General features: G+C 37.5%; 1 protein-coding gene across 1 annotated transcript in view; it reads left to right on the forward strand.

The window, feature by feature from the left end:
* Positions 1-13,394, forward strand: part of SLX4IP (SLX4 interacting protein) — a 69,999-nt gene that overhangs the window by 1,220 nt on the left and 55,385 nt on the right. The gene's annotated exons all lie outside the window — the stretch shown is intronic.

The raw sequence follows: 13,394 nt of genomic DNA on the forward strand, positions 1-13,394 counted from the left end.
GGTAGCCTGGCAGTCACCAAGTGGTTTAACATCACTGACTATCTGAGCAAAAGGGTAGGTGCTCACTGAGCATGCGTTTGTAATTTCACAGCTACAACTTTTGAAAGGGCCAATGAAATACGACTTTATTTTCTTTCTGATAGTATTTGAGAAATGAGAGTAAATTCTTGCATGTACTGAATGATGAAAATTAACTTTGCCTTTTCTAAAATGTTATCAAATCCATAACGTAAACATGTGAAAAGCTGATTGGAATTCACTTTGTGCAGAGATGTGTAACGTTTTACTTGTTAGATTGTGGATTTTGTGTGTTTGAGAGCCACAAGTGGAGTTTATCAGTATTTCAAGAGTTACCTGAATGGACCGTAATTAAGAGAAAAGCATCTATAATGTGTTTAATAATGGCTTGGCTTCTGAATAGGATGTTTTCAATGAGAATTCCTGCACCTCCAGTGCACTGGTTGGTTATTTTCAGTAGAGGGAGTAGTTGACCTATTTTTGAAAAGCTATCCTACCCTTGCTTTTATGGGCAATTAAGAGCGATTGAAATAAAATAATTGATGCAGTAAAATAGCTTTAAACCTTAATACAAAACTACAGTTAGGTCCTAAACACACTTTCTTCACTTGCCAGGAGGCTGGGTGCCATAGTGTTGTGATGTGCAATAGATATTTTACGCAAGTTAATTTGATCAGCAATTTTCAATTATAGGAAATATCGGTGCTTCATAAAGGGCTGCATGGCAGAATACCCCCAAATCTGGAAAATAAGTCATAGGAATTTAATTAAGCTTTCTGAGTGTGTTGCTAAAATATTTTACTGCTGTTCTGAGAAATAAATCTTAACTGGTGAGACTGAAAGCAAAATCATGAACTCTATATGGATTTGAAAAATATCACCAGGGCCTTGTTTAAAACTTGGACAAAGTAGAAAGAATTACTCTTCCAGAATCGTGTGAATTGACTTGATTCATGCCAAACTGCAGAACTAAATATAGTAATTTTTATGGCAGTAATAGAAAAAATTTCATTTACTGTTTTCTGCAATTCGTTCATTTGCTAAACACTGAAGACTTTGTTGCTCTATTGCAATAGCTCAACTCAAAGGGAAGCTTTTTTTACTTTGCCGTTGCCTACTTCAAGAAATTGAGAGCTCTGTTCTGTCTCTGATTTGTAACACATATTGTAGATTAAGGTAATTCTAGTTCCGTTGTTTGCTCTGGTCATCCAGCACAGTTTGTAGTCAGTTTTTCAGCAGCGTTCCTTGTTACTAGTTTAAATTAGTGCACGCTGGAATTGTGTGCGAAACTTTTTGGTTCTTCCTACTTTGAACTTTCCACTTGCTTTACATTGTTCCTTTGAAGCAGTGAGTGTATTTTTCAGTCTTATATTGGGAGCAAAGATGGAAGTACTGGAAAATGATTGGACAGAAAAATGACAGTATGACTGTAAAGTGGTCAGTTTGCCCCTTGGTTTTGCTGCCTTGATCCTTTATTTTTTATGTAGATGTATCTTAATGTAATCATTAAGATACTGATTTATAAACAAAGACAAATAAGAATCTGTCTTTGCGTATCTTAGAAGTGCTCCTTGAAAGAATGTTGATTATAGGCCCTAACAGTAGGAGGAAATGGAAAGATATCTTCCTGTTGGACAACATGCTAGTCAGTATTTACAGCTCTGTATGGGTCACTTCTGGGTCTGCTCACAGAGCTGTAGGAGCCCTTAATGTCTTTGGTCTGGAATAAGAAAATAAGGAGTTTATTTTGAAGGGGCCTTTTTTGATATTTCTATGCATGTTTAAATATGTGAATAGTTTTCTACTGTTAAATCTTTACCATATCTCTGGCCTTTGCAGTGCTTTCTTTTTTTCTAGCTTCTAGTTGAATGTAAGGCAACGATAAGAGAACTCTTTGTCAATATACTGTCAGGTATGTCTAGAAGATTCTTAGGTGACATCTCAGCGGTCAAGACAGATTAAAGTTCAAATTTCTGTGAATTGTGTCCGTCAAATTAGCTAATCAATATTGCTGTGAGTATTTTGCCCTGTGAGAAAGTGATGTGTGTGTGTTTCTTCTTGCAAGTTGTTTGGAGAGAAAAACAACTAGGAAGTTGACTAGGTTTTCTTATCTGATTTTTACCTTTTTCTGTGATTTCATATAATGACTCATGGAGGATAGTAAAAATATGCTATTTTCTGACGTCCGCTTCTTTTTCCCCATTGCAAACCCAAGATATTTGTATGTGACAGTCCGGTAGCTGGAGTACTTACTAATGTTTCAATAGAAATACACTAAGATTAAGTTCTCTGCAATCAGATAGAATTTTTAAAAGTTACCCAAACTGATTAAAGGTTGTTGAATATTATGTATACTGCTTGTTCTTATGTTTGCTTTTGGGGTCTTTAAAAACTAAGAAATAGCTTTATTAACTGTTTAATGGAGGTTTTCTAAGGATGGTGTTCTAAAGCAACATAGCTCACAACAATTAATATACGGGTGGTTGGAATTGTTATTATCAAGTAGCATCATACACTTTGCTCAGCTGTGATGTTCATGTCTATATGAATGAATAAAATATACTTATCTAAAAGGGCTTAAATGTCTTAGGAAGATAACAAAGGACCTGGGGAGAGGGAATATAATTTAAGATAGGAAGTAGACAACAATAATGGATGGAGACATCTATTTAGTTCTTTGTCTTAACTCTGCATTTAATTCCCAGTTTCGTGGGACCAGATACAGAATGACTGAAGTGATGAGTAAATAAGTTCCAGAAGAAAGAAAAAAGGAAGTTGGGAGTTAGAGGGGGGAGGAAAATTAAGTGTATGGTCTAATTCTAAATCTCCTGGAGTAAATGGAAGTTTCCTCACTGACCTCAGAGGATTAATTTTCAAGCCTAGGGAAATGATGAGTGGATGAAGAGTTGAGAGACTAAAGTGTTAGCAGAAGGAGAAAGGAATAGGAAGCCAGAGGGATAAACATCAGCAGTGGAAACACAGCTTTCACAAGGATCGCTTCAAATAAGGAATAAAAGAATAGTTCAGCTTCCATTACTTCTTTTTTGGTAATTCAAATAAATTAATATGATTAGTTTTAAAAGTTCTGGTTGTGGCAGAAAATAAGGCTTTTGTCAATTGTGACCACTATGCTACTGTGTCAGCGCTATGGGATTCTAAATATACACCGTTCCAAGTGATACTGATTTTTTTTTAGATGTAATTAATTCAAAAGTGTAATCTCCATCATAATTATTTCTGATCAGCACTACCATATTTTAAATCTTCTCTGTTCTGCTTCTTGGAGATCTTGGTGGTACTGCCTGCTTGACCTCTGAGTCCAGCAGTGAAGGAAGAAGGGATGGGAAACTTAGAAGCAGACTTCAATCTCCGAGTCCAGCAAAATATCAGGGCTTAGCAGAGATGCTGCATGGGGTCACTGAATGGCTTTAGGTCCTGGGAGAGGCCTCAGCTTGCGCTGTAGGTGAAATTCTTTGCTTCTTTCCAGTGAGTTCAGAGGGAGGTTAGTGGGCTGGAAGGTGAAGGGACCCGTGTTTCATGTAGTACCTGGTAATGTGGTGTACAAACAGTTTAATGATGCGTTGGTGCAGATTTTGCTGGTAGCATCATGAAAATTCAATAGAAATTTTTGTATTGTTTTGTGTGGCCTCTCCCCACTCTGGACAATGTAGATGGGCTCTGATATGTGGAAGTGATCTGAGTGGTATGTGAGTGTGTTCTGACTGGACTATGGAGTAAAAGGGAGAAGAGAGACTGACATGTTTTTATTCTTAGGTTTCATCCATGTGGTTCACATCTTCCCTAAAAGGAGACTGTTTTTAAGATCAAAATTATTGCTTGGTTTCAGTTCTCAAATAAAAGCTTAGTTTCTGGTCGTTTTGCGTTTACTGCAGCATTATTCAATCGTGACTCTGCAGTATTTTTCTTGACTCAGTTTTCTTAACTTAAATAATGGTACCACAGGACATGGCAACCTATTTCAGTATTCATGTCATTGCCATGCATGAGCACTGATGACGCTCAGCGATTGTGAAAACCCTTTAAACTGCTGATAAAATGATGACTAACGGTCACCTGATGAAAACAGATTCATTACCATGACTCCAGAAACATTAGATCCCGTGTAAGTGTTTCACTTCCCACACTAGTTCCTCTAAAAGGGATGATGCTGCAGTTCTTTTCTAACAGTTGACAACTGCTCAGTTAAGCTGTGACAATGTGGTTGGCAAAAATATAAATCCCAGACTTTTGTAATAATAGTTTAAGAAACTAAAAATCTGTATGAGCAGTGAAGAAGTCACTAGCATTATTCACAGGGTTACTTGGGAGTGTTTTCTAATCAAATTATACATCTTACATTTCATTTACCACTACTGAATTAAGTTCTTTTTGTAGTGGATCTGGCCCAAACCTCACTGAAGTCAGTGGGCTTTGGATTAGAGCCTGGGACACTGTAGCTTAACTAAGGACATGCTGATTTATTTCATCAGCAACCTCCCTCAGTGCAGTTGGTTTGTCTATAATGTCAATATCTAAAGAAGGTGGGTTGGAAAAATATTGAGAAGGGATACAGCTGAATAATAAAATAATAATTGATTTTAATTTCATTGCAAAAAGAATAAAATGAAAACCCCTGTGTTGCCAACTTATTACCTAGAGACGAAAAAACATTAAATCAGACTTTAGGCGTGTATGACTATGTTATAAAGCAGGGAAAGGTTCTCAAGCAGTAATTGAATGTAGAGTACTGTGGGATGGTCAGTTTGCTTTTGAATTATCAGGAGTTCTGCTGGTGATTTTTGCTCGTTTCCCTCTTTTGACTGGAAGTATTTCTGACCTGAAATGCTGTGAGACACCATACTTAAGAAAATAAAAATATTATTGAGTGATTTCAAATGTGTATGATTGAAACTTTTGCCAGAATGACAGATGTTGGGGTGTGTGTGGGACCAATAGAAAAATATTTTCTCTCTCTTTTTAAACAGATCTTGATTGAGTAAAATTCATGCTTTAGAATTTGAAGGGCAGACTCCTACAGGTTTTTTTAGTTCCGTCTATAAACTATGTCAACAAATGACATGTGGGAAAGTCATGGCTTGTTTGTTTGTGGTTTTTTTAACCCCTGAATCCCTCTCCGCCATTTTCACTACCCCAAGCAGTGTAGTAATGAAGAGACAAAAAGTTGCAGATATAATAAAGAAATTAAGTAATAATGTCAGAAATACATTTGAAAAACCAAACTACAGTATGAAGGGAAATGGTATCTTAATTGACAAGAAAGAACTTTTACTAGAGAGGACCAGTTCTGGAGCAGTTGTCCATATTCTAGTCCTGCTGCTGTTGGATATCATTGTATCCTCCTGTTTTTTAGCAGAATCTCTATACTTTTGCCTTCATGTGGTATTGCTTAGAACCAGTAAACACCTTTTTATAATGAATAACAATCAGATTAGCTATATAGGTCCGTGTAGTCTTACAAAGAAATGGTAACTGAAGACAAGTCTTGCCAAGCTGTGCTGTCTGTACCTCTGCATGTCAAGTGAAACTCTTTTTAATTTCCCAGCTTTATAGAAAGCAGTATTTTTAATGAGGCCTACTCAAAAGATAACTCTGTCTTCTTAGTACAACACAGTGATGTAGCAGAGAGATTTTCACTTGGGAAAGTGGCAAAAGAATAGTTTGTGATCTAAATCATGTGCAGATTGTTTTGAACCAAAATCTTAACTTCTGTGCTTTGAGTGCTGCAGGGTGATCTTTCCCCATTGGCTGTACCTAGGCTGTTTATGAAACCTTAAAAGCAAGTGTCATCTTTCTTAGTTTTGTACTTTCTTTTCTTTGTAACCTCTTTCATTGAGGCTTCTTTGCTATTTTTATTATCTGTGTTTTACAAATAGGTTCTTTTGCATGAAGCTTCAGCAAAACAACAGTTCTATTCCTTTTTCTATGTCACTTGCCATGTACATATGAAATAGCCTTCAAGTGGAGAATCGCTATAAAGTTGCTGCATCACCTGCACATTGAAGAACAGTTCGTTGTTAGTCTTGAGGGAGCGTGAGGAGAAGAACGGAAGGAAGGAAGGATGACATATCATCACTGGTTTACAGTCACAACAGACTGTGACACAGCCCCAGAACATTTTCTCAGCATTTTCATAATATTGGTGACTCTATCCTCATTTTGCTCTAAAAACCTGTGCCTATAAACTAAACTAATACTGAAACTATCCCACATGCAATGTCCTCTTTGCATGGCCCTGCTTAGTTTCCAGGCAGTAGTAAGGTGCCTGGCATATCTGACACCACTCAGCTGGTGAAACAGCAGTTTATATAAGATACAGTTAAATACAGCCTTTCAAGTTCAAGCCAGTATTCTTCTATTTTAAACTTAGAGAGTCATCTTTGTTCATTGAATATGCCAGTGATTTAATAGCACTCATAATTAACCAAATATACATGGTTGTGGTTTATCCTGCTTTGTATCATACAGATAAAGACTGATGAAAGTGTATAGCTCTGAACATAAAATATTTGCTGCACTAAAGAGTTGGGAAAACGCTAAGTCTTGGGCCATTAAAGAGGGTCTGTTCAATGCTAAAGTCCTAGGGTTTGACAGTCAGTGGGGTCATGCAGTATATAACTTTCCCTTCTTTATTTTGACAGTCCTATAGTAGGAGAATAGGAAGGAGAGTAACATGAGTAGCACTACCATAGTGTGTTGCCTTGCTATAATCGTCTGTACTAGAAAACAAGCTTATAAAGAGTTATTCCCTTTGTGGTATTGTCTGTGAGTCTCTGGTTCTTATTTTGCTGGATGTTAAACTGTCACGTAGTTGCAATCCACGTCTCAGAATTTTCAAACAATTTAGATGATAGAAGTAAGTCTGACACATCAAAAGTTGAAAATGAAGCCCACTATTTATAAAAAGCAATCAACCATAACACATTCTCGCCTCAAACAAGTACTAAGTACCGAGTGTTTGTAGTCTAATATGAAATAGCCTGCATGACAGTGACTGGGGACTGAATCATCGTTGGCTGCCATGGGTGTCCCAGCAGAGAGGAATCTTACAGGAGGGTTTGGAATTGAAGAAAAACATTGGTCTATAGATTTCTTCAGAAACCTGTTAGAATTTGTTACTAGTTTTAAATATTTACATGTAAATTTATGCATCTGGAATATTTTATTCCATTTTATTTCCATTTTATTTTTAAAATATTCCATTTTAAAATGGAATATTTTATTTTGCTTTTATTGTTTGGTGAAAACAGAGGGTGCTGTTTAGCGATGACCTTAAAAGATTTCAAAAATGTTAAGGCAAGTGTTTCTTTGCCTATTTCCCTTCTTCACAAGTCCTGCAAATTTTAGGGTGGTCTGATTGGTAGAATACGTGGAGGATACAACTAGCGGTACTTGCTGATCGTGAACTGGAAAGAGTTTTAATTGCAGATTCTCAGCGTATTCTATATAGTTCAGAAAACTCTTGGCTAATTTGATGCCGTTTTCTGTAGGACCATTAGAGGTGGTTCGCACATTGTCATTGTAGGTACTGTTAGGGTTTAGTCTGGTTTTATAAATTCCTTTTTGAATTATGATACAGTTTTTTGGAAGGAAAAATCCAGTGATGAAAAATACAATAAAAAAATATTGTGAGTTCAGAGGTGAGATGTTACTCAGATATCATTAGATGGTTAGAGTACCTTTTGTAAGCATCAAAGAATCTCCCAGTATTTCAGGCTGTACACCTAGAAAATCACTTGGAGCTCTGTTGTTGGTAGCCAGCGTTGTAACAGGGTGAGGCAGCTGTTATAGCGCCGTGAGACAGCGTTCCTATTCCAAGCAAGGAAAATGAAGGTGGGAAAATACTATTTCCTGGTTTTAAGTTGACCAGGCCACTGGGTGCCACTGATGATCACAGGCTGTTAAAACATAATACAAAGTTTAATTGTCACGGTGAGCTACAACTTCATCAAAATCAACTGCTGCGGCTGGCTGGCATCATACTGATATTTGGTTGTGCAATAGTACTTTGTTCTCTGGATTGCCACCCAGATTTAGTGGTCAGACCCAGATCAACAAGCAGTGTGCCGTTTCTCTAATACAACCATTGCAAATCAAGTTCAGGGATCCTCAGGATGTTTAGATTAATGCCTTTGTTGTTTCAGTAAGAGCTTGGATCTCTTCAAGAAGTCAGTATGCTGCTATGTATTTAAATGTTCAAGCAGTAAGACATTACTCCACATCTATTAAAATATGATGTAGTATAAATGCAGTGGTATTTATAGTCTTACTAGTGTGGTGAAAAACAGTGAGATGTTTTTCGAATGGTAGTTCTATTGTGTTCTGTATGATGGAGATTCCCATGTATTTATGGTGAAGATGCGAGACTTTTCCGTGAAGTTAAAAGACCGTGGCAGTTGTGTTCTCTGAGAGCTCTTTCTCAGCAGCGAGCATCTCTCTTGTTTTTATTTCATGCTTATAGCAGCACCTTATAGGGACTGACAAATTGGACAGAACTAGGGGAAGGCAGAGTAAGATGGAGAGGTGCAGGTTTGTGGAACAGGCTGTGGAAGGTCAATGTCCTATGGGAGGAGCAACTCTGGATAAGCTTTCGCTTGCACAGCTGCCATTGAGTAGTGGGGATGTATGTTTTAACTCTTTAAAATGCAGCTAAACTGCAGATTATAAACGTGAAAATGCAATACATACCATTAATTTTCTGAAGAACAGGTGGACGTGCTCTAAGGAGCATGTGGACAGGTAATGGGATTGGAATGATAACGCTGGTGCCTAAACAGAAAGAAAATCAGTCACTGGGTAATTTTGTGTTCTGGAGTTTTACTCTGTGACTTCCGTGGGAAGCTTCTGCAATCTGGCGTTATAAAAAATTAATTTGCAGGCCTGACTTTGTTGTTTGCAGCCAAGTTGGTTTTTTCAACCAATGCATTAGTATTTCTGGACTAGAGCAAAAGAATACCACACTGAAGAAATGGGTGGCATAAAGCTTTATTTAGCTAAAAACGCCATTGTGTTAGGGTCCAGCTGCAGTGGGGTACAGTTCCTGCACTCCTCCTTGGATGCAAGATGCAGGTTGGTCTGATCCAGTTTGCCCTGGCTCACCAAAAGTGTAAAACAGTGAGCACTAAAGAGAAGGCGGTGACAGTGTCAGTGATGGAGTGGCGGCTTCCGGGCTGCCTGGGCAGTCGTTGGTGACCCCGCTGGGGCGAGCTGGGGCCTGGGGAGGCTTCAGCACCCGGCCTGGCTCGGACAGCGGCTCTGGCCGGCCATGCCCGGGAGGAGGTCAGCACCCTCGGCTGCGTCCAGCGTTCGGCCCGCCTGGCTGATACAGGCATGGGGATGGAGTAGTGCTGCTTGGTTTGTTCCTCCCCACTACGGTTTAGCTAACTAGGCCCCCTGTTCAAAGACGGAGAGCTGGAACACAGTGTTAGCTCAGTTCAGTTCTGCCTGCTTACAGAGCCATGCTGCTTCCTTTGAGGAAACTCGGAAGAACCCCCTTCAAGGGTCAGTTACTGTTTTTGTGCTGAATTACCCTTCATACATATTTCTTTTCTAATGACTTCTGGATCATTTCTCTAATTTGAGAAGTATGCTTTTAAAGGCTTCCAGTGACATGTTTATTTTGCTGAAATGCTCATGGAAGAGAAACACAACCTCACGAGGCATGTGTGTTCCAAATGGAATTAGAATGGTCCCACAGTGTTAATTCTGTTCATCCATTATAACTCTGATTTTTTTTCTCTTCTAACTTCAATCCTGTGATTTTAGATAAGAAACTATTTTGAAGAACCTTGCTATCTATGTGTACATTAAAAATAGCGGCAGGGTATAAATATGGAAAACTTAATAGGCGATTGCTCATTTCCCCCTTCACCTTCCCCCATACACAAATGAATACTGGGGAAAAAAGGCAAGTAGAACCAAGAAACTCTCTCTGACCATTTTACACCCACATTCTTGATAACAAAGTTATACTTTTATTCTGTCTCTTTTTTCAGTGAGATCTTAGAAATTCAACCATGGGTGGTGGGCTTTGTAGATAGCTGGAAGGATGATGGCCTTTGCTTTTTATTGCTGGCTGTGAGAGGAAATCCCAGTGTGAAAAATAATGAGAATTCTTGTATTGAGTGATTGAAGAAAATAGTTCGGATTTATACCATATTGTTGGCTTTTAAAATGGTTTGTTTTATTTTTAGACATAAAATGGGAAGATGGGGCAGTTCCATGCACTTTAGCTATGGTGGTCTTTAGATGTAAATATGTGTATGGTAAAGCTACTAATAGATCTTACTGTGTTGCAGACAGCTTGCATCTTCTTTTTCCTAATGGCTTCTTAGTGCTCTCCTTGGTAAACCATGAGAGCAGGAGGGCTTTGGTTTTTATTAAAAAAACAAAAACCAACCAACAAAACCCCCAAAGTTACCAGCAGTTGCAGAAGACTTTTCAGTGATTTCTAAGTAAATTAGCAACAGCAATTTACAGCAAAAATTTGCTAAAGAAATCAGCAGTAGTAGAGCTGTGATATAAATTACAGTTGTAATAAACATTAGAATAATTTAGTATGTCTTATGTGCCAAGAGAATACAAGTGAAGTTACCATAGTTTCAGAATGTCTTGGGTATTAGTGATGATGGCGTTTGTTATTTTTAATGTCTTGATTTTTTTCCCCAAGTTTTCTTCCTTTCTAAACAAAGTAGAGGGAAGAAAAATTAACTTTTGTGAAATACAGGTCCTCTATTCACTTTTAGAATAGCATTGTTTCAATTTCTTTATTAGTTTTATAAAAGGGAGTAACCATGTAGGTGTATCTATGTTGTAATGCTCCTTTTAAGAAACTTAATTCTCAACACTTCTAATGCTTGCAGTCTGGCATTCATTTTAAGTATAATAGGTTATTTCATGCTGCTTCTCTTTATATTCGTGGTTCTGATACTGAAATGTTAAGACCACACACAGACAACAAGGTCTCTAGCCACTTACGCATGTAAACAGTCTGGCTTTTTACAAAGTGGAAAAATATTTCTTGTGCCGTATTTTAACATGATCAGCATGTTAAGGCTCAATCTGCAACTGTGTCAACATTTCTTTGGTTGTAACCATTAATTCTGTAGCCTCTTGATAATATGTAAAATGTGAAACTGGTTTGTTTACTACTGGGACTTGTCAGCAATTACTGTCTGCATTTAGCTTAGTACTTTCAAATAGATAATAGATCAAAGAATTATTTTGCGTCATCACTCTGGTTTTAGTAAAACAAAGGATATTGGTTGTTTTTTTTTCAGCTGGCTTTGTGCTCTTTAAAGGGAGATTGGAGCAGTATATTTCATAAATATTGTTCTCATACCTGTTTGTTAGTGGGCACGGGTACTATACATTAAAGAGTCTGTAACTACTGTCTGACATGGATTTAGCTAGAGAGATGGGAACACACCTCTTTCAGGCCTCGGTTATTGTGAGACCTAGCAAGGCTTCAACATAGCTAGGATTTTTTGGTTTGTTTATTTTTTTGTAATTAGTGCATGTTTTCAGCAGTCTTATTACTGTTAGGAACTGCAGGTGCAGTGGTCATGTGCAATGTTATCTAAGCACCGCATCCTCACAAAGAATTACAGACTGCAAGTTCTGGTAGACCTTTCTTCCCTTGTTCATAATACGGACCTGGTAAGAGTAAGCTGGCATAGAAGCGTTTTTATGGATATCTAGTCAAATAATAAATATATTTTTATAGAGTTTTTATATATGTTCTCAAAGTCTTTATTAACGTATTTATGAATTTAGTTTCAGCATATCTTTGAAGCTTTACAGGTAACAAGAAAACCCAAACAAACTCCCAAATTTACTAGACATACCTAGAGAGCTTCAAGGATTTTTTTTGTTTGCTTAGAAGTAGGCTCCTTAATCACCAAGTCAAATTTGCCACTGCCCCTGAGAAGCTTGCTCTTAATGAATTCCATGATCTTAGGGGCACTTTGTTAAAATATTTCACCTGAGCTTTTCTTACAAATTTGTACGAATCTAAAGTGTTTGTTTGCCTACGAGTATTTTATTTGAGACAGAAATAACAGCACACCAATCCCTATGACTGCAGCTTTAAAAATCTCAAAGTACAGGCGGAATTAAAATATGGATGATCTAAATTATTGGGGGGAAATTCAATTTTAGGAATAGACAGCCAATAAAATAATCCATTATGTGAAACTCTTAAAAGGCAAACCTGAGTTTTTAAAGTAGCTATTATAAAGTATTTAATAAATGTGTCACTACTACTAGAGGAGGTTAGTAAAGCTTTCAGTTTGTAGATCACTATCTTTTTGTTTTTATGACTAAAAAGCTCTTTGCTGCTTAAATTCTGATACTAAATACCACTCAGACCAGATGTTTTTTAAGGGCTAAAATTTGAATGAAACTGCTGCCCAGTAAAACTCTAACATACTATTCTCCTGAACAGCATATGAACAAAGAGGATTGAGGCGGTTCATCATTCCTGTTCAGCTGTCAGGCCCAGCTTCATTTCCTTTGCTGGAAAAATGATAAATATAAATTACAAAGTGAGGTAGCAAATTATCTTTATTTGTTAGTTAAAACTAAATTCTTGATGCCAGTTTTGTTTCCCAAGATCTTAAACATTAAACTTAAATTGTGGATTTTGTGCAAAGAATTTGTTTAGTACAGTAATTGAAACAGTATTTTTTTTGCAGAACCAGTAGATCACCTAGATCTAGTAGATCAACATTTTGTAGCCTGGTGAAGGAGCTTTGTTAAAATTGTTCCTAACCATTTGGGTTTTTTTCTCCCAATGTTATCTGACAACACATTTGGCATCTTCACCTTAAAGAAACATTATATACATACTGTATAGTGTTTATATATTAATGTATATATTAATACAGGTATTAACAAAGAATTTTAAACTTGTTTTTTCTCTGCAAATGGTGAACTTTGGACATGCCCGCCAGCGATGTACTGTAGTCTCTTGAACGGTAACAAATCACAGGCTTTAAGAAGCAACGGTAATTGTAAGTTGAGTTTTGTGATGAGCCCTTTGCCATTCGTGTGGAAATTTCCCCACCAAGTTTTACAGAGCTGGGAAAATCAGTTTACACTTATTCAATAGATTCAATTTCTAGTTAAGAAACTCCTTCACTGAGAGTGAATCTCTTGTGATCTTGGTGGACCCTGCTGGGCTGGAGATCAGAAAGGGTGGGATGACTTACTGAAACAAAAGGCAAACAAACCAAAAACTGCTGAACATCTTTATTCATGGGTCAGAGCCTGGGGATGGCTGGCATGAGAATGGGCTATGGGGATTCAGTATCTTGGGCGAGGAACAGAGTGACTGTTCTGAGAGCAGCGGAGCAGGA

The sequence above is a fragment of the Buceros rhinoceros genome, unplaced genomic scaffold (genome assembly GCF_000710305.1).
Source record: "Buceros rhinoceros silvestris isolate BGI_N320 unplaced genomic scaffold, ASM71030v1 scaffold17710, whole genome shotgun sequence".
Classification (NCBI taxonomy): Eukaryota; Metazoa; Chordata; class Aves; order Bucerotiformes; family Bucerotidae; genus Buceros; species Buceros rhinoceros.